This window comes from Ranitomeya variabilis, chromosome 1, assembly GCF_051348905.1.
Source record: "Ranitomeya variabilis isolate aRanVar5 chromosome 1, aRanVar5.hap1, whole genome shotgun sequence".
Taxonomy (NCBI): Eukaryota; Metazoa; Chordata; class Amphibia; order Anura; family Dendrobatidae; genus Ranitomeya; species Ranitomeya variabilis.
In genome coordinates this window covers 827,635,528-827,663,169 of record NC_135232.1, presented here as the reverse complement: position 1 = coordinate 827,663,169, position 27,642 = coordinate 827,635,528, and the positions used below count along the sequence as shown (strand labels likewise).

The following is a 27,642-nucleotide window of genomic DNA, read 5'->3' as shown; positions in this document are numbered from 1 at the left end:
TTACAATGATGACCGGCAAGGAAATGACTGGAGAGCAAGGCTAAATAGGAAACTCCCAAACACTGATGGGAGCAGGTGAACTGAGACCGCAAAGCACACACAAGTCATCAGTACCACCAGCAACCACCAGGGGAGCCCAAAAGCGGATTCACAACAGTACCCCCCCCTTAAGGAGGGGGCACCGAACCCTCACGAGAACCACCAGGGCGATCTGGATGAGCCCTATGAAAGGCACGAACCAAATCCGAGGCATGAACATCAGAGGCAGTTACCCAAGAATTATCTTCTTGACCATAGCCCTTCCATTTAACCAGATATTGAAGTCTCCGTCTGGAAATACGGGAGTCCAGGATCTTCTCTACAATGTACTCCAATTCACCCTCAACCAGCACAGGAGCAGGAGGTTCAGTAGAAGGAACCACAGGTACCTCATACCTCCGCAACAACGACCGATGGAATACATTATGGATAGCGAAAGATGCCGGGAGGTCCAAACGAAAGGACACAGGGTTAAGAATCTCAAAAATCCTATAAGGACCGATGAACCGAGGCTTAAACTTAGGAGAAGAAACCCTCATAAGGACAAAACGGGAAGACAACCACACCAAGTCCCCAACACAAAGGCGAGGACCAACACGACGACGGCGGTTAGCAAACTGCTGAGTCCTCTCCTGGGACAACTTCAAATTGTCCACCACTTGTCCCCAAATCCGATGCAACCGATCCACCACAGCATCCACTCCCGGACAATCCGAAGATTCCACCTGACCAGATGAAAAACGAGGGTGAAACCCTGAATTGCAAAAGAAAGGGGAAACCAAAGTGGCAGAACTAGCCCGATTATTAAGAGCAAATTCCGCCAACGGCAAAAAGGCAACCCAGTCATCCTGATCCGCAGACAAAAAACACCTCAAATAAGTCTCCAAAGTTTGATTAGTTCGCTCCGTCTGGCCATTAGTCTGAGGATGGAATGCAGACGAAAAAGACAAATCAATGCCCAACCTGGCACAGAATGCCCGCCAAAATCTAGACACGAACTGGGTTCCCCTGTCAGAAACTATGTTTTCAGGAATACCATGCAAGCGAACCACATTTTGAAAAAATAGAGGGACCAATTCAGATGAGGAAGGCAACTTAGGCAAAGGTACCAAATGAACCATTTTAGAAAAACGGTCACACACCACCCAGATGACAGACATTTTCTGAGACACAGGGAGATCAGAAATAAAGTCCATAGAGATGTGCGTCCAAGGCCTCTTCGGGATAGGCAAGGGCAACAATAACCCACTAGCCCTAGAACAACAAGGCTTAGCCCGAGCACAAACATCACAAGACTGCACAAAAACACGCACATCTCGAGACAGGGAAGGCCACCAGAAGGACCTAGCCACCAAATCTCTGGTACCAAAAATTCCAGAATGACCTGCCAGCGTAGAAGAATGAACTTCCGAGATGACTCAACTGGTCCAATCATCAGGAACAAACAGTCTACCAGGCGGACAACGATCAGGTCTATCCGCCTGAAATTCTTTCAAAGCACGTCGCAGGTCTGGGGAGACAGCAGACAAAACCACCCCATCCTTAAGGATACCAGCAGGTTCAGAATCCCCAGGAGAGTCAGGCTCAAAACTCCTAGAAAGAGCATCTGCCTTCACATTTTTAGAACCCGGTAGGTATGAGACCACAAAATTAAACCGAGAGAAAAACAACGACCAGCGTGCCTGTCTAGGATTCAGGCGCCTGGCCGACTCTAGATAAATCAGATTCTTGTGATCAGTCAAAACCACCACCTGATGTCTGGCACCCTCAAGCCAATGATGCCACTCCTCAAACGCCCACTTCATGGCCAAAAGCTCCCGATTACCAACATCATAATTCCGCTCGGCGGCCGAAAATTTTCGAGAAAAGAACGCACAAGGTCTCATCACTGAGCAGTCGGAACTTTTCTGCGACAAAACCGCCCCTGCTCCGATCTCGGAAGCATCGACCTCAACCTGAAAGGGAAGAGAAACATCAGGCTGGCGCAACACAGGGCAGACGAAAAGCGGCGCTTAAGCTCCCGAAAGGCCTCCACAGCAGCAGGGGACCAATCGGCAACATCAGCACCCTTTTTAGTCAAATCAGTCAAAGGCTTAGCAACGCCAGAAAACCCAGTTATAAATCGACGATAATAATTAGCAAAGCCCAAGAATTTCTGAAGACTCTTAAGAGAAGTAGGCTGCGTCCAGTCACAAATAGCCCGAACCTTGACAGGGTCCATCTCAATAGAAGAAGGGGAAAAAATGTACCCCAAAAAAGAAATCTTTTGAACCCCAAAAACACACTTTGAACCCTTTACACACAAAGAACTAGCCCGCAAAACCTGAAAAACCCTCCTGACCTGTTGAACATGAGACTCCCAGTCATCAGAAAAAATCAAAATATCATCCAAATACACAATCATAAATTTATCCAAATATTCACGGAAAATATCATGCATAAAGGACTGAAAGACTGAAGGTGCATTAGAAAGGCCGAAAGGCATTACTAGATACTCAAAATGGCCCTCAGGCGTATTAAATGCGGTTTTCCACTCATCCCCCTGCTTAATTCGCACCAAATTATACGCCCCACGAAGGTCAATCTTAGAGAACCACTTAGCCCCCCTTATGCGAGCAAACAAATCAGTCAGCAAGGGCAACGGATACTGATATTTGACTGTAATTTTATTCAGGAGTCGATAATCAATACAAGGCCTCAGAGAGCCATCTTTTTTAGACACAAAGAAAAAACCGGCTCCTAAAGGAGATGAAGAAGGACGAATATGTCCCTTTTGCAGGGACTCCTTGATATACTCTCGCATAGCAGTATGTTCAGGTACAGATAAATTAAACAAACGACCCTTTGGAAATTTACTGCCAGGAATCAGATCTATGGCGCAATCACAATCTCTGTGGGGAGGGAGTGAACCAATTTTAGGCTCCTCAAAAACATCACGATAATCAGACAAAAACGCCGGAACCTCAGAGGGAATAGATGAGGCAATAGAAACCAAAGGTACATCCCCATGAGCCCCCCGACATCCCCAGCTTATCACAGACATTGTTTTCCAGTCAAGGACTGGGTTATGAGATTGCAACCATGGTAATCCAAGCACTAAAACATCATGTAAATTGTACAACACAAGGAAGCGAATCACCTCCTGATGGTCTGGAGTCATACGCATAGTCACTTGCGTCCAGAACTGTGGTTTATTACAAGCCAAAGGTGTAGAATCAATACCCTTCAGAGGTATAGGGACTTCCAGAGGCTCTAAATCAAACCCACAGCGCCTGGCAAAGGACCAATCCATAAGACTCAGGGCGGCGCCAGAGTCCACATAGGCATCCACGGTAATAACTGATAATGAACAAATCAAGGTTACAGACAGAATAAATTTAGACTGTAAAGTGCCAATTGAAACAGACTTGTCAACCTTCTTTGTGCGTTTAGAGCATGCTGATATAACATGAGCAGAATCACCACAATAGAAGCACAACCCATTTTTACGCCTATAATTCTGCCGCTCGCTTCTGGACTGTGTACTGTTACATTGCATATTCTCTGGCATCTTTTCAGAAGATACCGCCAAATGGTGCACAGGCTTGCGCTCCCGTAAACGCCGATCAATCTGAATAGCCATTGTCATGGACTCATTCAGACCTGTAGGCGCAGGGAACCCGACCATAACATCTTTAACGGCATCAGAGAGGCCCTCTCTGAAATTTGCCGCTAGGGCGCACTCATTCCACTGAGTAAGCACAGACCATCTACGAAATTTTTGGCAGTATATCTCAGCTTCATCTTGCCCTTGAGATAGGGCTATCAAAGCTTTTTCAGCCTGAATCTCCAAATTAGGTTCCTCATAAAGCAACCCTAAAGCCAGAAAAAACGCATCCACATTGAGCAACGCAGGATCCCCTGGTGTCAATGAAAATGCCCAATTTTGAGAAATTACAATCTTAACCTGCTGGACAGGATCTCCAGAGGAGTGAGGTGGATATATTACATTTTACCCCACAAGGGGCCCCTTGAAAAAGGAGACCGAAACGCGCGTCGGGGCGCACGTGGCACCACGGGTATTGGCAATACCTCCACCGCACCTTCCATAGGTATTTACCGGGTAAATTGCAATATATTATGGGGCTCTCCAGCTTAGCTGGATACCGAGTGTGGGGTAAAATGTAATATATCCAGCGTTTATCCGGGGTGATAGCATTACTCTAGTGATGTGTAGTTATTCTGGTTATTATCTGTATCCACCCCTGGATATACCCTGGTAATAAATATATATATATATTTTCTACTTGATTGCCATATAAATCCTGTGACTGTGCACCTGTATGGGTGATAGTATGTAGTGGGTATGTTTCAGCCCCTCTTGTTGCACCATGGTTATATGCTTGTCATTTTATCTTTGAATAAACTTTATAACTTTTAAACGTAATATGGCCTTTTGATCATCGCTTCTTTGGGGTTCTATGTGATAGTTGGTGATAGGCATTTAGTCCTATTATTGTAACATGGTATAGTGCTATACTATATATTCATTATTTAAACTTAGGTTGTTATTGTTACCATGTTCTTTTGTCATATTTATCTTTATAAAAGTTTCTCAATCTACAGTAACATATCCGCCTGCACCTCTCTCATGGTCCAGCCGTTTATCCGGTTCACCGTACTCTGCCCTCTCACAGCACTGCAGCCAGCACACAGATCCACAGTTGTGGTCATGTAAAAGATTGCTTCCTCCTACGCATGACAAAGCTAAGAGGTTGAATACCACCATCTCCAATCTGTTGGCCACGGAAATTCTGCCTTTCTGCCTGGTTGACACAGGCGGTTTCCGAAAGCTGATGGTCATCGCAGTCCCCCAGTACCAATTACCCAGTTGCCAATACTTTTCTAACGAAGCTGTGCCTGCACTACACCAGCATGTCACAGACAACATCACCCGTTCCTTGATAAAATCTCTGTGTGCCAGGGTGCATTTCACCACAGACACTTGGATGAGTAAGCATGGCCAAGGGCATTACATCTCGCTGACTGGAACTGGGTGACTCTAGTGGCTGTGGGGACAGGCGCTGCTCCACAAGTCTTGGAATCCCAAAGGCTTGCAGGACAAACCTCTACATTTAGCACTTCCTCCACTGCTTCTGTCTCCTCTATCTTCTCTAGGGCCTCTACCTGCGCCCTCAACCTCTCCCTTAATAAGACACGAGTTCCAACAGTGCAGAGCGAACCCCCACCACCTCTGTACTGCGCAGCCAGGGCTCACCACAATTAGGCAGTCTTTTAAATTGATATGCCTTGGAGATTGCAGTTATACAGCTGAAGAGTTGTGGACAGCTTTCCAGACTGAGTTTGATCAATGGCTGTCTCCGCTGAATCTGCATCCAGGGAAGGTCGTGTGCGATAACGGTGTGTACCTGGTGGCGGCCCTATGGTGAGGCAAGCTCACACACTTGCCTTGCATGGCTCAAGTCCTCAACCTGGTGGTATTTCTCAGCCACTATCCTGGCCTGGGTGAGCTGCTCCAGAAAGCACGTAAGCTGTGTGCTCATTTCCACCATTTGCACCCCTCTGCTCATCGACTTGCATCAATACAGGGGTCTTTGTACATGCCAGTTAACAGATTGCTATGCAATGTGCCGACATGGTGGAATTCCACTCTGCAGATGTTGCAGCGACTCTGGCAGCAGCAATGAGCCCTGACGCAGTATGTCATGTCGTATAGTCTAGGCCAATGAAGTATGGATGTGGCGCATATCACGTTTACAGAGTGGGTACAGATTAAGGACCTTTGCACTCTTCTGCACAGTTTCGAAATGGCTAGTAAGAAGGTTAGCTCTGACAACTAGTGTTGAGCATTACGATACTGCAAGTATCGGGTATCGGCCGATACTTGCCGTATCGGAATTCCGATACCGAGATCCGATACTTTTGTGGTATCGGGAATCGGTATCGGGATTAATATCAATGTGTAAAATAAAGAATTAAAATAAAAAATAGGGATATACTCACCTCTCTGGCGGCTTCTGGCGGTTACCGCCGTAAGCGGGAGCCATTGTACCTAAGAATGCGCGCTTGAAAGGCCTTAGATGAGGTCACTGCGCTCTGATTGGTCGCGTAGCGGTCGCGTGACCGCTACGTGACCAATCACAAAGCCGTGACGTCACCTAAGGTCTTTCAAGTGCTTGAAAGACCTTAGGTGACGTCACGGCTTTGCGATTGGTCGCATAGCGGTCACGCGACCGCTACGCGACCAATCAGAGCGCAGTGACCTCATCTAAGGCCCTTCAAGCGCGCATTCTTAGGTACAACGGCTCCCGGTTACGGCGGTAACCGCCAGAGGCCGCCGGAGAGGTGAGTATATCCCTATTTTTTATTTTAATTCTTTATTTTACACATTGATATGGATCCCAGGGCCTGAAGGAGAGTTTCCTCTCCTTCAGACCCTGGGAACCATCAGGATACCGTCCGATACTTGGTGTCCCATTGACTTGTAAGGGTATCGGGTATCGGTATCGGATTAGATCCGGTACTTTGCCGGTATCGGCCGATACTTTCCGATACCGATACTTTCAAGTATCGGACGGTATCGCTCAACACTACTGACAACATCATCATCAGCATCACTCTTCAGGTCATCTATATGCTGGATCAGACTTTGAATAGCCTGCGAGAGGAGATGGTGGTCCCAGAAGCAGAGGAGGATGCGGAAGGGATAACATTGTCTCTAAAGGTACCTTCACACTGAACAACTTAACAACGATAACGATAGCGATCCGTGACGTTGCAGCGTCCTGGATAGCGATATCGTTGAGTTTGACACGCAGCAGCGATCAGGATCCTGCTGTGATATTGTTGGTCGGAGCTAGAAGTCCAGAACTTTATTTCGTCGCTGGATCACCCGCTGACATCGCTGGATCGGTGTGTGTGACACCGATCCAGCGATGTCTTCACTGGTAACCAGGGTAAACATCGGGTTACTAAGCACAGGGACGCGCTTAGTAACCCGATATTTACCCTGGTTACCATTGTAAAAGTTAAAAAAAACACTACATACTCACCTTCTGATGTCTGTCACGTCCCCCGGCGTCCGCGCTGCTGCTCAGAGCTTCCTGCACTGAATGTGTCAGTGCCGGCCGTAAAGCAGAGCACAGCGGTGACATCACCGCTCTGCTTTAGGGCCGGCGCTTACACAGTGCAGGGAAGCGGACGCCGGGGGACCCGACAGACACCGGAATGTAAGTATGTAGTGTTTGTTTTTTTTTACATTTACACTGGTAACCAGGGCAAACATCGGGTTACTAAGCGCGGCCCTGCGCTTAGTAACCCGATGTTTACCCTGGTTACCCGGGGACTTCGGCATCGTTGGTCACTGGAGAGCTGTCTGTGTGACAGCTCTCCAGCGACCACACAACGACAAAACAGCGACGCTGCAGCGATCGGCATCGTTGTCTATATCGCTGCAGCGTCGCTTAATGTGATGGTACCTTAAGTTCAAGACTGTCATCACACAAGCAGGTGCCAAGGGAAGGTGGATTACTGCGATCAAAGGTGGCTGGTGATAACAGACAAACTGTGCAAGACCAGAGGAACAAATGGAGGAGAAAGATGTGATGGGCGAGCAACTGTCATATGAAGAGGATAATCCTCCCCTCTCTTTTGATCGTGGTTGGCGAGCGGGGACAGAGGAAACGAGTCTCATTGTTACCCAGCCACCAACACAGCATGGGATTGGACCTCATGGCAGAGCCCGGTATATGAGTGCCTTCTTGTTGCACTATCTGCAACGTGATCCCCATATAGCTATGATTAGGAGTAATGCAGACTACTGGGCTGCCACCTTATTAGATTCACGTTATAAAACCAAATTTTGCCAGGTGATTCTCGCCCTAGAAAGGGACCCTCGAATGCTGGAGTGTCGAAATATGCTTTTACACAACCTTAAAAGATCTTTTCCCCAAGACAGCAGTGAAGCACACAGTTTGCATCGCAGCTGTAGACTTCCAACCTCCTGCTCGTCAGTTCGTCAACGCCAAAACATTAGCTGCAGCAGTGGTGGAAGTGGAAAAAGCAATTTCTCTGAGTCTTTTGACACTTTTTTAAGACCAACTGGTACAACAGAGTCCAAGTCTTACACGTGGTGAACGAATGGAGAGGATGGTGCAGGAGTATCTAGAACTAAATATCAATACCATCAGAGAAGGTTTGGACCCTTTCATATTTTGGTGTTCCAAAATTGATGAGTGGCCTGAGCTCGCCTCACATGCCGTGGAGGTTTTATCGTGCCCGGCAGCCAGCGTTCTTTCAGAATGTGTCTTCAGCGCTGCTGGTGGTGTCCTGATGGATAAGAGCAGCCGGCTGTCCCCTGAAAGTGTAGACCACCTAACTTTCATTAAGATGACAAAGTCATGGATCTCCAAGGAGTTTTGCACCCCAATTGCAGACTGTACAGACTAGGTGATATTGCATTTTTTAGTGTGATGTATTAATGTCACGTAACTGCACTCTGTGATATCTTTAGTGTGGCTTCTGTGCCTCCTGTGGCTGCTGCTACTGATGTTAACACAAATTTGTGGAAATGTGAACAGACATGGTTGCTCTACATCTGCTGGGTTAGCTGTGTTTGAAGACGTCTCGGTCCCAATTATACTATTTCTATTCTCGTGACAGTTATTCCATTTCAGTGGTGTAAGGCCCTCATTTCTTTAAATGTGAACACTCCTTGTTAGGTGTCCATCTGTTGTATTGGGTGTAGTGAAACACCTGTCGATTCCTATTATACTATTTCTACTGTGGTGAAATTGAGGCCACTTTGGTGGTGTAAGGCCCTCATTTCTTTAAATGTGAACACTCCATGTCGGGTGTCCATCTGCTGTACTGGGTGTAGTGAAAGACCTGTCTATCCCTATTATACTATTTCTACTGTGGTGAAATCGATGCCACTTTGATGATGTCTGCCAGCAATTTTTGGAAATGTGAACACTCCTTTTTGGGTGTCCATCGCCACTACTTGTTACTCGCCCGAGTATCACTGTACTCGTTGTACTTGGCAAGCACTGAGCATTTCTGGAATTATTCGGCGGGAGCTCGGATCTCCGCCGTGCAATTTTGACGCTCTTTAGAGCGCCAATGAACATGCAGAGATTGTATGCCTTGCACTGTAATGCAGCAGCAATCTTTGTTGTGGTATTACAGTGATTGGCTGGCCGCACAGCATCATCAGGTCTATAACAGACCGTACGCCGGCCTGCTCAGTGCATTCAGCTCCGGACTCAGCTAGTGTAGGGAGAGCTGCTGCTGAGATAGGGTCAGATTTGTTCTTTTATTAGTGTGGGTCTACTATTGTTCAATCCACAAATCCAGATAAACCAACAGTCCTTTTTAGGGCTAAATAGGGGGTATATTGATTGCAGTCCTAGGTAGACAGGGGAGTCTATGGCTATGTGCACATGTTGCAAAATATGCAGGTAAACCGAACTGCGATTACTGGATTACCCGCGGATTTACCGCATTTTTTTGTGCGGATTCCACCTGTGGTTTTACACCTGCGGGTTCCTATTGAGGAGCAAGTGTAAACCGCTGCGGAATCCGCACAAAGAATTGACATGCTGCGGAAAAAACACCGCTGCATTTCCACGCACTGCGGATTTTGTTTTTCATACGTTTACATGGTACTATACAACGCATGGAAAACTGCTGCAGATCAGCAGGGTCAAATCCGCTGCGGACCCGCAGCAAAATCCGCAAAGTGTGCACATAGCCTATGCGCGCATATCCACATCAGTGCAAGGCATGCAGGCACTGTATATGAGTATATAGATCTCACTGCATACATCAAAAGGGTCCATTACTGTCTGCTGCTGCCTATTTTATACATACCTAGCTGCAAGTATCTGTGACTAGGATTAATTTTTTTGGCACCTGATATCAGATAAGCACAGATAGAGAAATATATGTCAGTATGATACATATACATCATAAATTGATAATACATGAATCAGTAATAGTGAAAAAATCCTAACACAAAAAATAACAGTAAGTAAACCAAGAAAATAAAGAAGTATAGAAAGTACAATGTATAATTGGGATATAGAAGCCATCAGAAGTTGGTAATGATATTGAACCCACAGTAGGAACTTGAGGTTTCATAAGTAGTAATATACCGTATATACTCGAGTATAAGCCGAGAATTTCAGCCCATTTTTTTAGGCTGATATTGCCCCTCTCAGCTTATACTTGAGTCATACCCAGGGGTCGGCAGGGGAGGGGGAGCGGCAGCTCGCTAATAATACTCACCTGCTCCTAGCGCGGTCCCTGCAGGTCCCTGGTTCCCCGGCGTTGACAGCTTCTTCCTGTAGTGAGCGGTCACATGGTACCGCTCATTACAGCAATGAATATGGACCCCACTCCCATAGGGGTGGAGCCGCATATTCATTACTGTAATGAGCGGTACCATGTGACCGCTCACTACAGGAAGAAGCTGCCGGTGCCGCGGAACAGACGTGAAGGGACAGTGCCAGGAGCAGGTGAGTATGACGGGGGGCAGTGCGCGATATTCACCTGCTCCCCATTCCACCGTCGGCGCCGCAGCATCTTTCCCGTCCTCTGCAGTGACGCTCAGGTCAGAGGGCGTGATGACGCGATTAGCGGGCGCCGCCCTCTGCCTGAACGTCAGTGCTGAGGACGGGGAAGATGCAGCGGCACCCACGGCTGGAATGCGGAGCAGCTGAATATAGCAAGTGTCGGGGGCCTGAGAGGTGAGTATGTGATTTTTTATTTTTTTAATCGCAGCAACAGCATATGGGGAAAGTATCTGTATGGAGCATCTTATGGGGCCATGTGCAGCATTATATGGGGCAAATATCTGTATGGGGCCATGTGCAGCATTATATGGGGCAAATGTCTGTATAGAGCATCTTATGGGGCCATGTGCAACATTATATGGGGCAAATATCTGTATGGGGCCATGTGCAGCATTATATGGGGCAAATGTCTGTATGGAGCATCTTATGGGGCCATGTGCAGCAAATATGGGGCAAATATCTGTATGGGGCCATGTGGGGCAGCACGGTGGCTCAGTGGATAGCACTGCAGCCTTGCAACACTGGAGTCCTGGGTTCAAACCCCACCAAGGACAACATCTGCAAAGAGTTTGTATGTTCTCTCCCTGTTTGTGTGGGTTTCCTCTGGGCACTCCGGTTTCCTCCCACATTCCAAAGACATACTGATAGGGAATTTAGATTGTGAGCCCCATTGGGGACAGCGATGATAATGTGTGAAAACTGTAAAGCGCTGCAGAATATGTTAGCGCTATAAAAACTAAAGATTATTATTATGTGCAGCATTATATGGGGCAAATATCTCTATGGAGCATCTTATGGGGCCATGTGCAGCATATACTGTATATGGGGCAAGTATCTGTATGGGGCCATGTGCAGCATTATATGGGGCAAATATCTCTATGGAGCATCTTATGGGGCCATGTGCAGCATTATATGGGGCAAATATCTCTATGGAGCATCCTATGGGGCCATGTGCAGCATTATATGGGGCAAATATCTGTATGGAGCATCTTATGGGGCCATGTGCAGCATTATGTGGGGCAAGTATCTGTATGGGGCCATGTGCAGCATTATATGGGGCAAATATCTCTATGGAGCATCTTATGGGGCCATGTGCAGCATTATATGGGGCAAATATCTGTATGGAGCATCTTATGGGGCCATGTGCAGCATTATGTGGGGCAAGTATCTGTATGGGGCCATGTGCAGCATTATATGGGGCAAATATCTCTATGGAGCATCTTATGGGGCCATGTGCAGCATTATATGGGGCAAATATCTCTATGGAGCATCTTATGGGGCCATAATCAGCATTTGTGCAGTATTGTATGAGGCAAATGTCTGTATGGAGCATCTTATGGGGTCATAATCAACATTTCCGCAGCAGTATATGGGGCATATTTTAATATGGAGCATCTTATGGAGTCCATCATAAACTGTTTGGAGCATTATATGGGCCGTATTTTGTATGGAGCATGTTATGGGGCCCATCATGAACTGTATGGAGCATTATATGGGGCCCCTGATTCAATATGGATATTCAAAAACACTTAAACTACTGATAAGTGTTGAGCATTCCAATACCGCAAGTATCGGGTATTGGCCGATATTTGCTGTATCGGAATTCCGATACCGAGTTCCGATATTATTGTGATATCGGAAATCAGAATCGGAAGTTCCCAGTGTATGGTTCCCAGGGTCTGGAGGAGAGGAGACTCTCCTTCAGGCCCTGGGATCCATATTCATGTAAAAAATAAAGAATAAAAATAAAAAATATGGATATACTCACCCCTCCGGCAGACCCTGGACCTTAGCGATGTAACCGGCAGCCTCCGTTCCTAAGAATGCAGTGAGTATAGGACCTGCGATGACGTCGCGGCTTGTGATTGGTCACGTGAGCGGTCACATGAGCGGTCACGCGACCAATCACAAGCCGCGACGTCATCGAAGGTCCTTCACACTGCATTCTTAGGAACGGAGGCAGACGGTTGGACCGGTGAGAGCCAGGGGCCGTCCGAGGGGTGAGTATATCAATATTTTTTATTTTTATTCTTTATTTTATACATGAATATGGATCCCAGGGCCTGAAGGAGAGTTTCCTCTCCTTCAGACCCTGGGAACCATTTCGATATTTTGTGTCCCATTGATATGCATTGGTATCGGGTATCGGTATCGGCGATATCCGATATTTTTTGGGTATCGGCCGATCCAATAAGATACCGATACCTTTGCATTTCGGAAGGTATCGCTCAACACTACTACTGATGTCTCAATTAATTTTACTTTTATTAGTATCTATTATTTTTGAAATTTACCAGTAGCTGCTGCATTTTCCACCGCAGGCTTATACTTGAGTCATTAAGTTTTCCCAATTTTTTGTGGTACAATTAGGGGGGGTCGGCTTATACTCGGGTCGGCTTACACTCGAGTATATACGGTACCTCAGGATAGTATATATATATATATCAAAATAATGTATAATGTAGCTTAATACAGCCATATAGCAAGAAGTAGTAGTACCAGTGCACACTTAGATGCACCAAAATGCCTGGGTTTAATATCTCTCACAATAATCAAATTATTAGGTAGAGCAACAGATTCAAAACAATATAAAGTATAAATATAATAACATACATTGTCTTCATTTCAGACAGCACAGTAGGTCAAAAAAGAGCTAAAAAAAAAGAAAGAGACATATGATATTTCAGCATAACACTAGGCAGCGCTTGGCACAGCATAGCACTAGGCAGCACTTGGCACAGCATAACACCAGGCAGTGCTTGGCACAACAGGAGAAGAAGCAGAGATCAGTGCATCTTTGCATTTGTTCTCTTGCAAAAACTCCTGAACTAGTGGCAGATAGGGTTGAGCGAAACAGATCCGCACTTTTCAAAAGTCGCCGACTTTTAGCAAAGTCGGGTTTCGTGAAACCTGACCCGATCGCACTCTGGGATTGGGTCGGCGGTACACGATCTGTAATCCAAAGTCAGGTTTCGTTTTTTATATATACATATATATATATATATATATATATATATATGTCATAGAGACACATATATATATATTTATATTTACTTCAGCGCGATAATGTTGAAAAGCCGGTAAGTCAATTGCCGGCTTTTCATTTCTCCTGCCTAAACCCGACATGATATGAGACATGGTTTACATATAGTAAACCATGTCATATCCCCCTTTTTTTTGCATATTCCACACTACTAATGTTAGTAGTGTGTATGTGCAAAATTTCGGCGCTGTAGCTATTAAATTTAAGGGTTAAATCGCGGAAAAAATTGGCGTGGGCTCCCGCGCAATTTTCTCCACCAGAGTGGTAAAGCCAGTGACTGAGGGCAGATATTAATAGCCAGGAGAGGGTCCATGGTTATTGGCCCCCCCCGTGGCTACAAACATCTGCCCCCAGCCACCCCAGAAAAGGCACATCTGGAAGATGCGCCTATTCTGGCACTTGGCCACTCTCTTCCCACTCCCGTGTAGCGATGGGATATGGGGTAATGAAGGGTTAATGCCACCTTGCTATTGTAAGGTGACATTAAGCCAGATTAATAATGGAGAGGCGTCAATTCTGACACCTATCCATTATTAATCCAATTGTATGAAAGGGTTAAAAAACACACACACACATGATTAAAAAGTATTTTAATGAAATAAACACACGGGTTGTTTTAATATTTTATTGCTCTCTCAATCCACCTGAAGACCCTCGCTTGGAAAAATAATAAACCAACAATATACATACCCTCTGATGATCTGTCACGTCCCAGGAGGTAAATCCATCTGAAGGGGTTAAAATAGTTTACAGGCAGGAGCTCTGCTATAATGCAGCTGTGCTCGTGCCTGTAAACCCCGGCGAATGAAGGAAATGTAGGTCAATGACCTATAGTTACCTTCAGTCGCGGTGATGCGCCCCCTGGTGGATGTCCTCATGAACTGCAGCCTGGGAACTTTTTCCCACGCTCCAGGTCCCCACGCTAAGTCATCTGGGTAATTTCGCAATGCATCACTGGGAACGGAAGCTGGCGGCAGCATCGCGCGCATCGGTAGACGGCGGAAGGTGAGAATAGCACAATTTTTTATTTTTTTAAATTATTTTTAACATTATATCTTTTTACTATTGATGCTGCATAGACAGCATCAATAGTAAAAAGTTTGTCCAGGATGGGGAGACACTGGCACTGACTGGAGGGGAGTAGGGAGGGGGCACTGACTTGAGGAGAGTAGGGAGGGGCCAATTCACAGCTGGACTAAGCTTGTCGCTGATTGGTCACGGCTGGCCGTGACCAATCAGTGACGCGGGATCTCCGTTACAGACAGACAGACAAACAGACGGAAGTACACCTTAGACGATTATATAGATGGTCACCCTGAGTAATATTTTCCCAGGATTCCAACAATAACTCATGTTTCCTTTGTATTGCCTTCATATACTGAGTGGTGTGCATGCAACATAACCAAGTAAACTATTTATTCTTTTAACACAGAGATGAAGGAGTTAATTTTACAAGGAGTCAATTATTCAAATACAGGATATTAAGTAATACAGTATTAGCAAAAACTACAGTTTAATAAGCGATACATCACTGTAATAAGGCTCTCAGGCTCACTCCATGCTCATAACAGTAAGTTGCTCTATGGTGCTGCAAAAGAAGTAGGCTGTGGCTGACATGGAGGAGCTTCATCTATTACATATATATATTCACTACCATTCAAAATTTTTGGGTCACCCAGACAATTTTGTATTTTCCATGAAAACTCATACTTTTATTAATGAAATGAGTTGTCAAATGAATTTAAAATCTAGTCCAGACAATGACAAGGTTCGAAAAAAAGATTTTTATTTGAAATAATAATTTTCTCCTTCAAACTTTGCTTTCGTCAAAGAATGCTCCCTTTGCAGCAATTACAGCATTGCCGACGTTTGGCATTCTAGCAGTTAATTTGCTGAGGTAATCTGGAGAAATGTCACCTCCTGCTTCCAGAAGCCCCTCCCACAAGTTGGTTTGGCTTGATGGCACTTTTGCGTACCATACTGTCAAGCTGCTCCCACAACAGCTCAATGGGGTTGAGATCTGATGACTGCACTGCCCAATCCATTATAGAGAAAATACCAACTGACTGCTTCTTCCCTAAATAGTTCTTGCATAATTTGGAGGTGTGCTTTGGGTCATTGTCCTGTTGTTGGATGAAATTGGCCCCAATCAAGTGCTGTCCACAGGGTATGGCATGGCGTTGCAAAATGGAGTGATAGCCTTCCTTATTCGAAACCCCTTTTACCTTGTACAAATCTCCCACTTTACCAGCACCAAAAAACACCCCAAACCATCACATTACGACCACCATGCTTGACAGATGGCGTCAGGCACTCTTCCAGCATCTTTTCAGTTGTTCTGCGTCTCACAAATGTTCTTCTGTGTGATCCAAACACCTCAAACTTGGATTTGTCTGTCCCGACTTTTCAATAAGATCGGCCGATTTCACTCGACCCGAATTTTGAGAAAGTCGGGTTTCGTGAAACCCGACTCGATCTCAAAAAATGAAAAGTCGCTCAACCCTAGTGGCAGACTCTGACAGAACCTCTAGCCCACCCTGGTTAGGTAAGCCAGGACGGCAGACCTCTCTAATAACACAAAGCACCATAAGGAAAGATTTTAAGATCCTTGAACAAATTGGGGAACACAAAGAGAAGGAGAAACTATCTTATACAAACTTGTTGCACCAGATTGATGCAGGATTACAGAAAGGTAGCCAGACAAGATCGTTGAGGTGGTGGTAAAAGCTATCAGCCCAGGACTGAACGTTCAAACTATGCTACAAATAAAAAGTCACTTGACATTACCACAACTGATGCTGATTTTAAAGGGGCATTAAATAAAGCTAACGCATCGGGTTTTCTAGAATATGTATGTATGTACGTCACGCTTAGCACAGCCACGTGGTATATAGCACAGCCACGTAGTATGTAACACAGCCACGTAGTATATAACACAGCCACGTAGTATATAACACAGCCACATAGTATATAGCACAGCCATGTAGTATATAGCACAGCCACGTAGTATATAGCAGCCACATAGTATATAGCAGCCACATAGTATATAGCACAGCCCACGTAACACAGACAGCCACGTAGTATATAGCACAGCCACATAGTATATAGCAGCCACGTAGTATGTAACATAGCCCACGTAATATATAGCACAGCCCACGTAATATATCGCACAGCCCATGAAGTATATAACATAGCCCACGCAGTATATAACACTGCCCATGAAGTATATAGCAGCCAGGCAGTATATAACACAGCCCACGTAATATATAGCACAGCCCACATAGTATATAACACAGCCCACATAGTATATAACACAGGCTACGCAGAATATAACGCAGCCCACGCAGTATATAAACACAGCCCACGCAGTATATAACACAGCCAACGTAGTATATAGCAGTGTGGGCACCATATCCCTGTTAAAAAAAATTTTTTAAATAAAAAATAGTTATATATTCACTCTCCGGCATCCACCGAAGCTGTCCCAATGCGTGCGATGCTGCCGCCAGCTTCCGTTCCCAATGATCCATTGAAAAATTACCCAGATGACTTAGCGGTCTCGCGAGACCGCTAAGTCATCTGGGTAATTTCGCAATGCATCACTGGGAACGGAAGCTGGCGGCAGCATCGCGCCCATCGGTAGACGGCGGAAGGTGAGAATAGCACAATTTTTTATTTTTTTTAATTATTTTTAACATTATATCTTTTTACTATTGATGCTGCATAGACAGCATCAATAGTAAAAAGTTTGTCCAGGATGGGGAGACACTGGCACTGACTGGAGGGGAGTAGGGAGGGGGCACTGACTTGAGGAGAGTAGGGAGGGGCCAATTCACAGCTGGACTAAGCTTGTCGCTGATTGGTCACGGCTGGCCGTGACCAATCAGTGACGCGGGATCTCCGTTACAGACAGACAGACAAACAGACGGAAGTACACCTTAGACGATTATATAGATGGTCACCCTGAGTAATATTTTCCCAGGATTCCAACAATAACTCATGTTTCCTTTGTATTGCCTTCATATACTGAGTGGTGTGCATGCAACATAACCAAGTAAACTATTTATTCTTTTAACACAGAGATGAAGGAGTTAATTTTACAAGGAGTCAATTATTCAAATACAGGATATTAAGTAATACAGTATTAGCAAAAACTACAGTTTAATAAGCGATACATCACTGTAATAAGGCTCTCAGGCTCACTCCATGCTCATAACAGTAAGTTGCTCTATGGTGCTGCAAAAGAAGTAGGCTGTGGCTGATATGGAGGAGCTTCATCTATTACATATATATATTCACTACCATTCAAAATTTTTGGGTCACCCAGACAATTTTGTATTTTCCATGAAAACTCATACTTTTATTAATGAAATGAGTTGCCAAATGAATTTAAAATCTAGTCCAGACAATGACAAGGTTCGAAAAAAAGATTTTTATTTGAAATAATTTTCTCCTTCAAACTTTGCTTTCGTCAAAGAATGCTCCCTTTGCAGCAATTACAGCATTGCCAACATTTGGCATTCTAGCAGTTAATTTGCTGAGGTAATCTGGAGAAATGTCACCCCATGCTTCCAGAAGCCCCTCCCACAAGTTGGTTTGGCTTGATGGCACTTTTGCGTACCATACTGTCAAGCTGCTCCCACAACAGCTCAATGGGGTTGAGATCTGATGACTGCACTGCCCAATCCATTATAGAGAAAATACCATCTGCCTGCTTCTTCCCTGAATAGTTCTTGCATAATTTGGAGGTGTGCTTTGGGTCATTGTCCTGTTGTTGGATGAAATTGGCCCCAATCAAGTGCTGTCCACAGGGTATGGCATGGCGTTGCAAAATGGAGTGATAGCCTTCCTTATTCGAAATCCCTTTTACCTTGTACAAATCTCCCACTTTACCAGCACAAAAAAACACCCCAAACCATCACATTACGACCACCATGCTTGACAGATGGCGTCAGGCACTCTTCCAGCATCTTTTCAGTTGTTCTGCGTCTCACAAATGTTCTTCTGTGTGATCCAAACACCTCAAACTTGGATTTGTCTGTCCATAACACTTTTTTCCCAATCTTCCTCTGTCCAATGTCTGTTATTTTGCCCATATTAATCTTTTCCTTTTATTAGCCAGTCTCAGATATGGCTTTTTCTTTGCCACTCTGCCCTGAAGGCCAGCATCCCAGAGTCGCCTCTTCACTGTAGACTGTCATGGTTCCCAATGGCAGGGACTCAGGAAAAAACAGACTAGCTCTAGGAATGATGGAATCTCAGATGACCGCGACGCTGAACCTAACACGCAACTAATAGTAGCCAGGGGGTGTGCCTACGATTATCCCTAGACACCTCGCACCAGCCGGAGATCTAGTTACCCCCTAGTAGAGGAATACACAGACCTGGCTTGCCTCCAGGGAAACCCCAAAAGTGATAGTAGCCCCCCACATATAATAACGGTTAGGTAAGAGGAAAACACGTACGCAGTATGTATATATATTCTCCAAAGAGAGGCCCTCTGACTAGATAGCAGAAAATACAAAAGAGGACTTCGCGGTCACCTCAAAACCCTAAACAGCCATCCTGAAATTACTTTAACTCCGTTATCAACTCATGACACCGGAGTAGTAATTTCAGATCACTAGAGCTTCCAGCAGCAAGAGAAATATAAATGCATGCTGGACAAACAAACACAAAAAATGCCAAAGATCCAACTTAGCTGAATTACAGACTTGGAGCAGGTAGCAAGCAACAGGGGTGCTCTGGTAACATTGAGTGCCGGCACTAGAATGACTGAGAAGCCAGACTAAATAGGAAACTCCCAGTTTCCTGATGGGAACAGGTGCAAGACAAAAGTCAGCCAGTACCACCAGAAACCACCAGAGGGAGCCCAAAAACAGAATTCACAACAGTACCCCCCCCTTAAGGAGGGGGCACCGAACCCTCATGAGAACCACCAGGGCGATCTGGATGCGCCCTATGAAAGGCGCGAACCAAATCAGAGGCATGAACATCGGAGGCAGTCACCCAAGAATTATCCTCCTGACCGTATCCCTTCCATTTAACCAAATATTGAAGTCTCCGTCTGGAAACGCGAGAGTCCAAAATCTTCTCCACAACATACTCCAATTCACCCTCCACCAGCACAGGAGCAGGAGGCTCAACAGAAGGAACAACCGGTACCTCGTACCTCCGCAACAACGACCGATGGAAGACATTATGAATGGTGAACGATGCTGGTAGGTCCAAACGAAAAGATACAGGATTAAGAATCTCCAAAATCTTATAAGGACCTATGAACCGAGGTTTAAACTTAGGAGAAGAGACCTTCATAGGGACAAAACGAGAAGATAACCACACCAAGTCCCCAACGCGGAGAGAAGACCCACACGACGATGACGATTAGCAAACTGCTGAGTCTTCTCCTGAGACAACTTCAAATTGTCCACCACATGACTCCAAATCCGGTGCAGTCTATCCACCACCGTGTCCACTCCAGGGCAATCCGAAGATTCCACCTGGCCAGATGAAAAACGAGGGTGAAACCCTGAATTGCAAAAGAAAGGAGAAACCAGAGTGGCAGAACTGGCCCGATTATTGAGGGCAAACTCTGCCAACGGCAAAAAGGCGACCAAATCATCCTGATCAGCAGACACAAAACACCTCAAATAAGTCTCCAAGGTCTGATTAGTTCGCTCCGTCTGGCCATTAGTCTGAGGATGGAATGCAGACGAAAAAGACAAATCAATGCCCATCCTGGCACAGAACGCTCGCCAGAACCTAGACACAAATTGAGACCCCCTGTCAGAAACGATGTTTTCCGGGATACCATGTAAACGAACCACATTCTGAAAAAATAAAGGAACCAACTCAGATGAAGAAGGCAATTTGGGCAAGGGTACCAAATGAACCATCTTAGAAAAACGGTCACACACCACCCAAATGACGGACATTTTCTGAGAAACCGGGAGGTCCGAGATAAAGTCCATAGAGATGTGCGTCCACGGCCTCTTCGGAATAGGCAAGGACAACAACAATCCACTAGCCCGAGAACAGCAAGGCTTGGCCCGAGCACAAACATCACAAGACTGCACAAAGGCACGCACATCTGTTGTGAATTTGGTTTTTGGGCTCCCCCGGTGGTCACTGGTGGTACTGGACTTGTGTGCTTCTCTTTCTCTGTTCACCTGTTTCCATCAGGATATGGGAGTATCCTATTTAGCCTTGCTGCTCAGTCATTCTAGTGCCGGCCATCAATGTAACCAGAGCCTTTCTGTTGCATGTTCCTGCTCCTAGACTACTGATCAGCTAAGTTGGACTCTTAGTCCTAAGTTTGTTTTGCATTTTTGTTCCAGTTCACAGTTATGTTATTTTTCTGTAGCTGGAAGCTCTTGTGGGCTGAAATTACCACTCCAGTGTCATGAGTTGACACATGAGTCTTAAAGTAATTTCAGGATGGTATTTTAAAAGGGTTTTCAGCTGACCGTGAAGTTCCCTTTTGTATCTTCCTACTATCTAGTAAGCGGACCTCGCTTTGCTGAACCTACCTTCATACTGCGTATGTCTTTTCCTCTGAACTCACCGTCAATATATGTGGGGGGCTTCTGTCTCCTTTTTGGGGGAATTTCCCTAGAGGTAAGCCAGGTCTGTTTTTACCTCTATTAGGGTTAGTTAGTCCTCCGGCTGGCGCGAGGCGTCTAGGGATAAAACGTAGGTACGCCCCCCGGCCACTATTTGTTGTGTGGTAGGTTTAGCTCACGGTCAGCTCGAGATTCCATCACCCAAGCGCTAGTCTGTTATTTATGTTCTCTGACGTTCCCTTGCCATTGGGAACCATGACAGTATGGCCGGCCCAGTGTTAAAACCATTGGCAGAAGAAAGGAGAGAAAAAGAAGTCTGCAGATTTTTTTTTTTCCTTTTCCTCTGAGCTTGCTCTATAGTTGACTCAGTTGCATTTCTGCTCTAATTGCAGCCTTTGTCTCTCTCTCTCCTTCTAATCCTTGAATGGCTCTGATCTCACCTGATTAAAATGGATCCTCAGAGTTTGGCTACAGGTTTGAATGATCTTGCTACGAAGGTTCAAAATTTACAGGATTTTGTTATTCATGCTCCTATATCTGAACCTAGAATTCCTATACCAGAGTTTTTCTCCGGGGATAGATCTCGTTTCCTGAATTTCAAATATAATTGTAAATTGTTTCTTTCCCTGAGATCTCGCTCCGCTGGAGATCCCGCACAGCAGGTTAGGATTGTAATTTCCTTGCTGCGGGGTGACCCTCAAGATTGGGCATTTGCATTGGCACCAGGGGACCCTGCGTTGCTCAATGTGGATGCGTTTTTTCTGGCTTTGGGGTTGCTTTATGAGGAACCTAATTTAGAGATTCAGGCTGAAAAAGCCTTGATGGCCCTATCTCAAGGGCAAGATGAAGCTGAAATATACTGCCAAAAATTTCGTAAATGGTCTGTGCTTACTCAGTGGAATGAGTGCGCCCTGGCGGCGAATTTCAGAGAGGGTCTCTCCGATGCCATTAAAGATGTTATGGTGGGGTTCCCTGCACCTACAGGTCTGAATGAGTCCATGACAATGGCTATTCAGATTGATCGGCGTTTGCGGGAGCGCAAACCTGTGCACCATTTGGCGGTGTCTTCTGAGAAGGCGCCAGAGAATATGCAATGTGATAGAATTCTGTCCAGAAGCGAACGGCAGAATTTTAGGCGAAAAAATGGGTTGTGCTTCTATTGTGGTGATTCAACTCATGTTATATCAGCATGCTTTAAACGTACAAAAAAGGTTGATAAGTCTATTTCAATTGGCACTTTACAGTCTAAGTTTATTCTGTCTGTGACCTTGATTTGTTCATTATCGTCAATTACCGCGGATGCCTATGTCGACTCTGGCGCCGCTTTGAGTCTTATGGATTGGTCCTTTGCCAGGCGCTGTGGGTTTGATCTAGAGCCTCTGGAAGTCCCTATACCTCTGAAGGGTATTGACTCTACACCATTGGCTAGTAATAAACCACAGTTCTGGACACAAGTGACTATGCGTATGAATCCAGACCATCAGGAGATGATTCGCTTCCTTGTGTTGTACAATCTACATGATGTTTTGGTGCTCGGATTGCCATGGTTACAATCTCATAACCCAGTCCTTGACTGGAAAGCAATGTCTGTGTTAAGCTGGGGATGTCAGGGGGCTCATGGGGACGTACCTTTGGTTTCCATTTCGTCATCTATTCCCTCTGAGATTCCGGAATTTTTATCTGATTATCGTGATGTTTTTGAGGAGCCTAAGCTTGGTTCACTACCTCCTCACAGAGATTGCGATTGTACCATAGATCTGATTCCGGGCAGTAAATTTCCAAAGGGTCGTTTATTTAATCTATCTGTACCTGAACATGCTGCTATGCGAGAATATATTAAGGAGTCCCTGGAAAAGGGACATATTCGTCCTTCTTCATCTCCCTTAGGAGCCGGTTTTTTCTTTGTATCTAAAAAAGATGGCTCTTTGAGGCCGTGTATTGATTATCGACTCTTGAATAAAATTACAGTCAAATATCAGTATCCTCTGCCACTGCTGACTGATTTGTTTGCTCGAATAAAGGGGGCTAAGTGGTTCTCTAAGATTGATCTCCGTGGGGCGTATAATTTGGTGCGAATTAAGCAGGGGGATGAGTGGAAAACCGCATTTAATACGCCCGAGGGCCATTTTGAGTATTTAGTAATGCCTTTTGGTCTTTCAAATGCCCCTTCAGTCTTTCAGTCCTTTATGCATGACATTTTCCGTGAATATTTGGATAAATTTATGATTGTGTATCTGGATGATATTTTGATTTTTTCGGATGACTGGGACTCTCATGTCCAACAGGTCAGGAGGGTTTTTCAGGTTTTGCGGGCTAATTCCTTGAGTGTGAAGGGTTCTAAGTGTATTTTTGGGGTTCAAAAGATTTCTTTTTTGGGGTACATTTTTTCCCCCTCTTCCATTGAGATGGATCCTGTCAAGGTTCGGGCTGTTTGTGATTGGACGCAGCCTTCTTCTCTTAAGAGCCTTCAGAAATTTTTGGGCTTTGCTAATTTTTATCGTCGATTTATAACTGGTTTTTCTGATGTTGCTAAACCTTTGACTGATTTGACCAAAAAGGTGCTGATGTTGCTGATTGGTCCCCTGCTGCTGTGGAGGCCTTTCGGGAGCTTAAGCGCCGCTTTTCTTCCGCCCCTGTGTTGCGTCAGCCTGATGTTGCTCTTCCTTTTCAGGTTGAGGTCGATGCTTCCGAGATCGGAGCTGGGGCGGTTTTGTCACAGAAAAGTTCCGACTGCTCCGTGATGAGACCTTGTGCGTTCTTTTCTCGAAAATTTTCGCCCGCCGAGCGAAATTATGATATTGGTAATCGGGAGCTTTTGGCTATGAAGTGGGCTTTTGAGGAGTGGCGTCATTGGCTTGAGGGGGATAGACATCAGGTGGTGGTATTGACCGATCACAAGAATTTGATTTATCTTGAGTCTGCCAGGCGCCTGAATCCTAGACAGGCGCGCTGGTCGTTGTTTTTCTCTCGGTTTAATTTTGTGGTCTCATACTTACCAGGTTCTAAAAATGTGAAGGCGGATTCCTCTGGTGGATTCTGATTCCTCTGGTGATTCTGAACCTACAGGTATCCTTAAGGATGGGGTGATATTATCTGCTGTTTCCCCAGACCTGCGACGGGCTTTGCAGGAGTTTCAGGCGGATAGACCTGATCGTTGCCCGCCTGGTAGACTGTTTGTTCCTGATGATTGGACCAGTAGAGTCATCTCGGAGGTTCATTCTTCTGCGTTGGCAGGTCATCCTGGAATCTTTGGTACCAGGGATTTGGTGGCTAGGTCCTTCTGGTGGCCTTCCCTGTCTCGAGATGTACGAGTTTTTGTGCAGCCTTGTGATGTTTGTGCTCGGGCCAAACCTTGTTGTTCTCGGGCTAGCGGATTGTTGTTATCCTTGCCTATTCCGAAGAGGCCTTGGACTCACATCTCTATGGATTTTATTTCTGATCTCCCTGTTTCTCAGAAGATGTCTGTCATCTGGGTGGTGTGTGACCGTTTTTCAAAGATGGTTCATTTGGTGCCCTTGCCTAAGTTGCCTTCCTCATCCGAGTTGGTTCCTCTGTTTTTTCAAAATGTGGTTCGCTTGCATGGTATTCCGGAGAATATCGTTTCTGACAGGGGGACCCAGTTCGTGTCTAGATTTTGGCGGGCGTTCTGTGCTAGGATGGGCATTGATTTGTCTTTTTCGTCTGCGTTCCATCCTCAGACTAATGGCCAGACTGAGCGAACTAATCAGACCTTGGAGACTTATTTGAGGTGTTTTGTGTCTGCGGATCAGGATGACTGGGTTGCCTTTTTGCCGTTGGCGGAGTTTGCCCTCAATAATCGGGCTAGTTCTGCCACTTTGGTTTCTCCTTTCTTTTGCAATTCGGGGTTTCATCCTCGTTTTTCTTCCGGTCAGGTGGAGTCTTCGGATTGTCCTGGAGTGGATACTGTGGTGGATAGGTTGCATCGGATTTGGGGACAGGTGGTGGACAATTTGGAGTTGTCCCAGGAGAAGACTCAGCATTTTGCTAACCGCCGTCATCGTGTTGGTCCTCGTCTTCGTGTTGGGGACTTGGTGTGGTTGTCTTCTCGTTTTGTCCCTATGAGGGTTTCTTCTCCTAAGTTTAAGCCTCGGTTCATCGGCCCGTATAAGATTTTGGAGATTCTTAACCCCGTGTCCTTTCGATTGGACCTCCCAGCATCTTTTTCTATCCATAATGTCTTCCATCGGTCATTATTGCGCAGGTATGAGGTACCGGTTGTGCCTTCCGTTGAGCCTCCCGCTCCGGTGTTGGTTGAGGGTGAATTGGAGTACGTTGTGGAGAAGATCTTGGACTCCTGTGTTTCCAGACGGAAACTTCAGTATCTGGTCAAGTGGAAGGGCTACGGTCAGGAGGATAATTCTTGGGTGACAGCCTCTGATGTTCATGCCTCTGATTTGGTCCGTGCCTTTCATAGGGCTCATCCTGATCACCCTGGTGGTTCTTGTGAGGGTTCGGTGCCCCCTCCTTGAGGGGGGGTACTGTTGTGAATTTGGTTTTTGGGCTCCCCCGGTGGTCACTGGTGGTACTGGACTTGTGTGCTTCTCTTTCTCTGTTCACCTGTTTCCATCAGGATATGGGAGTATCCTATTTAGCCTTGCTGCTCAGTCATTCTAGTGCCGGCCATCAATGTAACCAGAGCCTTTCTGTTGCATGTTCCTGCTCCTAGACTACTGATCAGCTAAGTTGGACTCTTAGTCCTAAGTTTGTTTTGCATTTTTGTTCCAGTTCACAGTTATGTTATTTTTCTGTAGCTGGAAGCTCTTGTGGGCTGAAATTACCACTCCAGTGTCATGAGTTGACACATGAGTCTTAAAGTAATTTCAGGATGGTATTTTAAAAGGGTTTTCAGCTGACCGTGAAGTTCCCTTTTGTATCTTCCTACTATCTAGTAAGCGGACCTCGCTTTGCTGAACCTACCTTCATACTGCGTATGTCTTTTCCTCTGAACTCACCGTCAATATATGTGGGGGGCTTCTGTCTCCTTTTTGGGGGAATTTCCCTAGAGGTAAGCCAGGTCTGTTTTTTCCTCTATTAGGGTTAGTTAGTCCTCCGGCTGGCGCGAGGCGTCTAGGGATAAAACGTAGGTATGCCCCCCGGCCACTATTTGTTGTGTGGTAGGTTTAGCTCACGGTCAGCTCGAGATTCCATCACCCAAGCGCTAGTCTGTTATTTATGTTCTCTGACGTTCCCTTGCCATTGGGAACCATGACACACAACCCGAGACAGGGAAGGCCACCAGAAGGACCTGGCCACCAAATCTCTGGTACCAAAAATTCCAGGGTGACCTGCCAACACAGAAGAATGAACCTCCGAGATGACTCTACTGGTCCATTCATCTGGAACAAACAGTCTCCCAGGCGGACAACGATCAGGCCTATCAGTCTGAAACTCCTGCAAAGCACGTCGCAAGTCTGGGGAGACAGCAGACAAAATCACCCCATCCTTAAGGATACCCGTAGGCTCAGAATCACCAGAGGAGTCAGGCTCAAAACTCCTAGAAAGGGCATCTGCCTTCACATTTTTCGAACCCGGCAAGTATGAAACCACAAATTTAAACCGGGAGAAAAACAACGACCAGCGCGCCTGTCTAGGATTCAGACGCCTGGCAGACTCAAGGTAAATCAGATTCTTGTGATCAGTCAAGACCACCACCTGATGTCTAGCACCCTCAAGCCAATGACGCCACTCCTCAAATGCCCACTTCATAGCCAAGAGCTCCCGATTACCGACATCATAATTTCGCTCGGCGGGCGAAAACTTTCGAGAGAAGAATGCACATGGTCTCATCACTGAGCAATCGGGACTTCTCTGCGACAAGAAAAGCAGCGCTTAAGCTCCCGAAAGGCCTCAACAGCCGCAGAGGACCAATTGGCAACATCAGCACCCTTCTTAGTCAAATCAGTCAGAGGTTTAGCAACACTTGAAAACCCAGTTATAAATCGACGATAGAAATTAGCAAAGCCCAAGAACTTCTGAAGACTCTTCAGGGAAGTAGGCTGCGTCCAATCACAAATAGCCCGAACCTTGACAGGATCCATCTCAACAGAAGAAGGGGAAAAAATATACCCCAAAAAGGAGATCTTCTGAACCCCAAAAATACACTTTGAACCCTTTACAAACAAAGAATTGGCCCGCAAAACCTGAAAAACCTTCCTAACCTGTTGAACATGCGACTCCCAGTCATCCGAAAAAATCAAAATATCATCCAAATACACAATCATAAATTTATCCAGGTATTTACGGAAAATATCATGCATAAAGGACTGAAAGACTGAAGGAGCATTAGAAAGACCAAAAGGCATTACCAAATACTCAAAATGGCCCTCGGGCGTATTAAATGCAGTTTTCCACTCATCTCCCTGCTTAATCCGCACCAAATTATACGCACCCCGAAGATCAATCT

The 27,642-nt window shown here is 45.7% G+C and overlaps 1 protein-coding gene across 1 annotated transcript in view; it reads right to left on the bottom strand.

Annotated features, from left to right (window-relative positions):
* LOC143786271 (neuronal acetylcholine receptor subunit alpha-7-like) overlaps positions 1 to 27,642 on the bottom strand; it is a 275,561-nt gene that overhangs the window by 184,015 nt on the left and 63,904 nt on the right. The window lies entirely within an intron of this gene.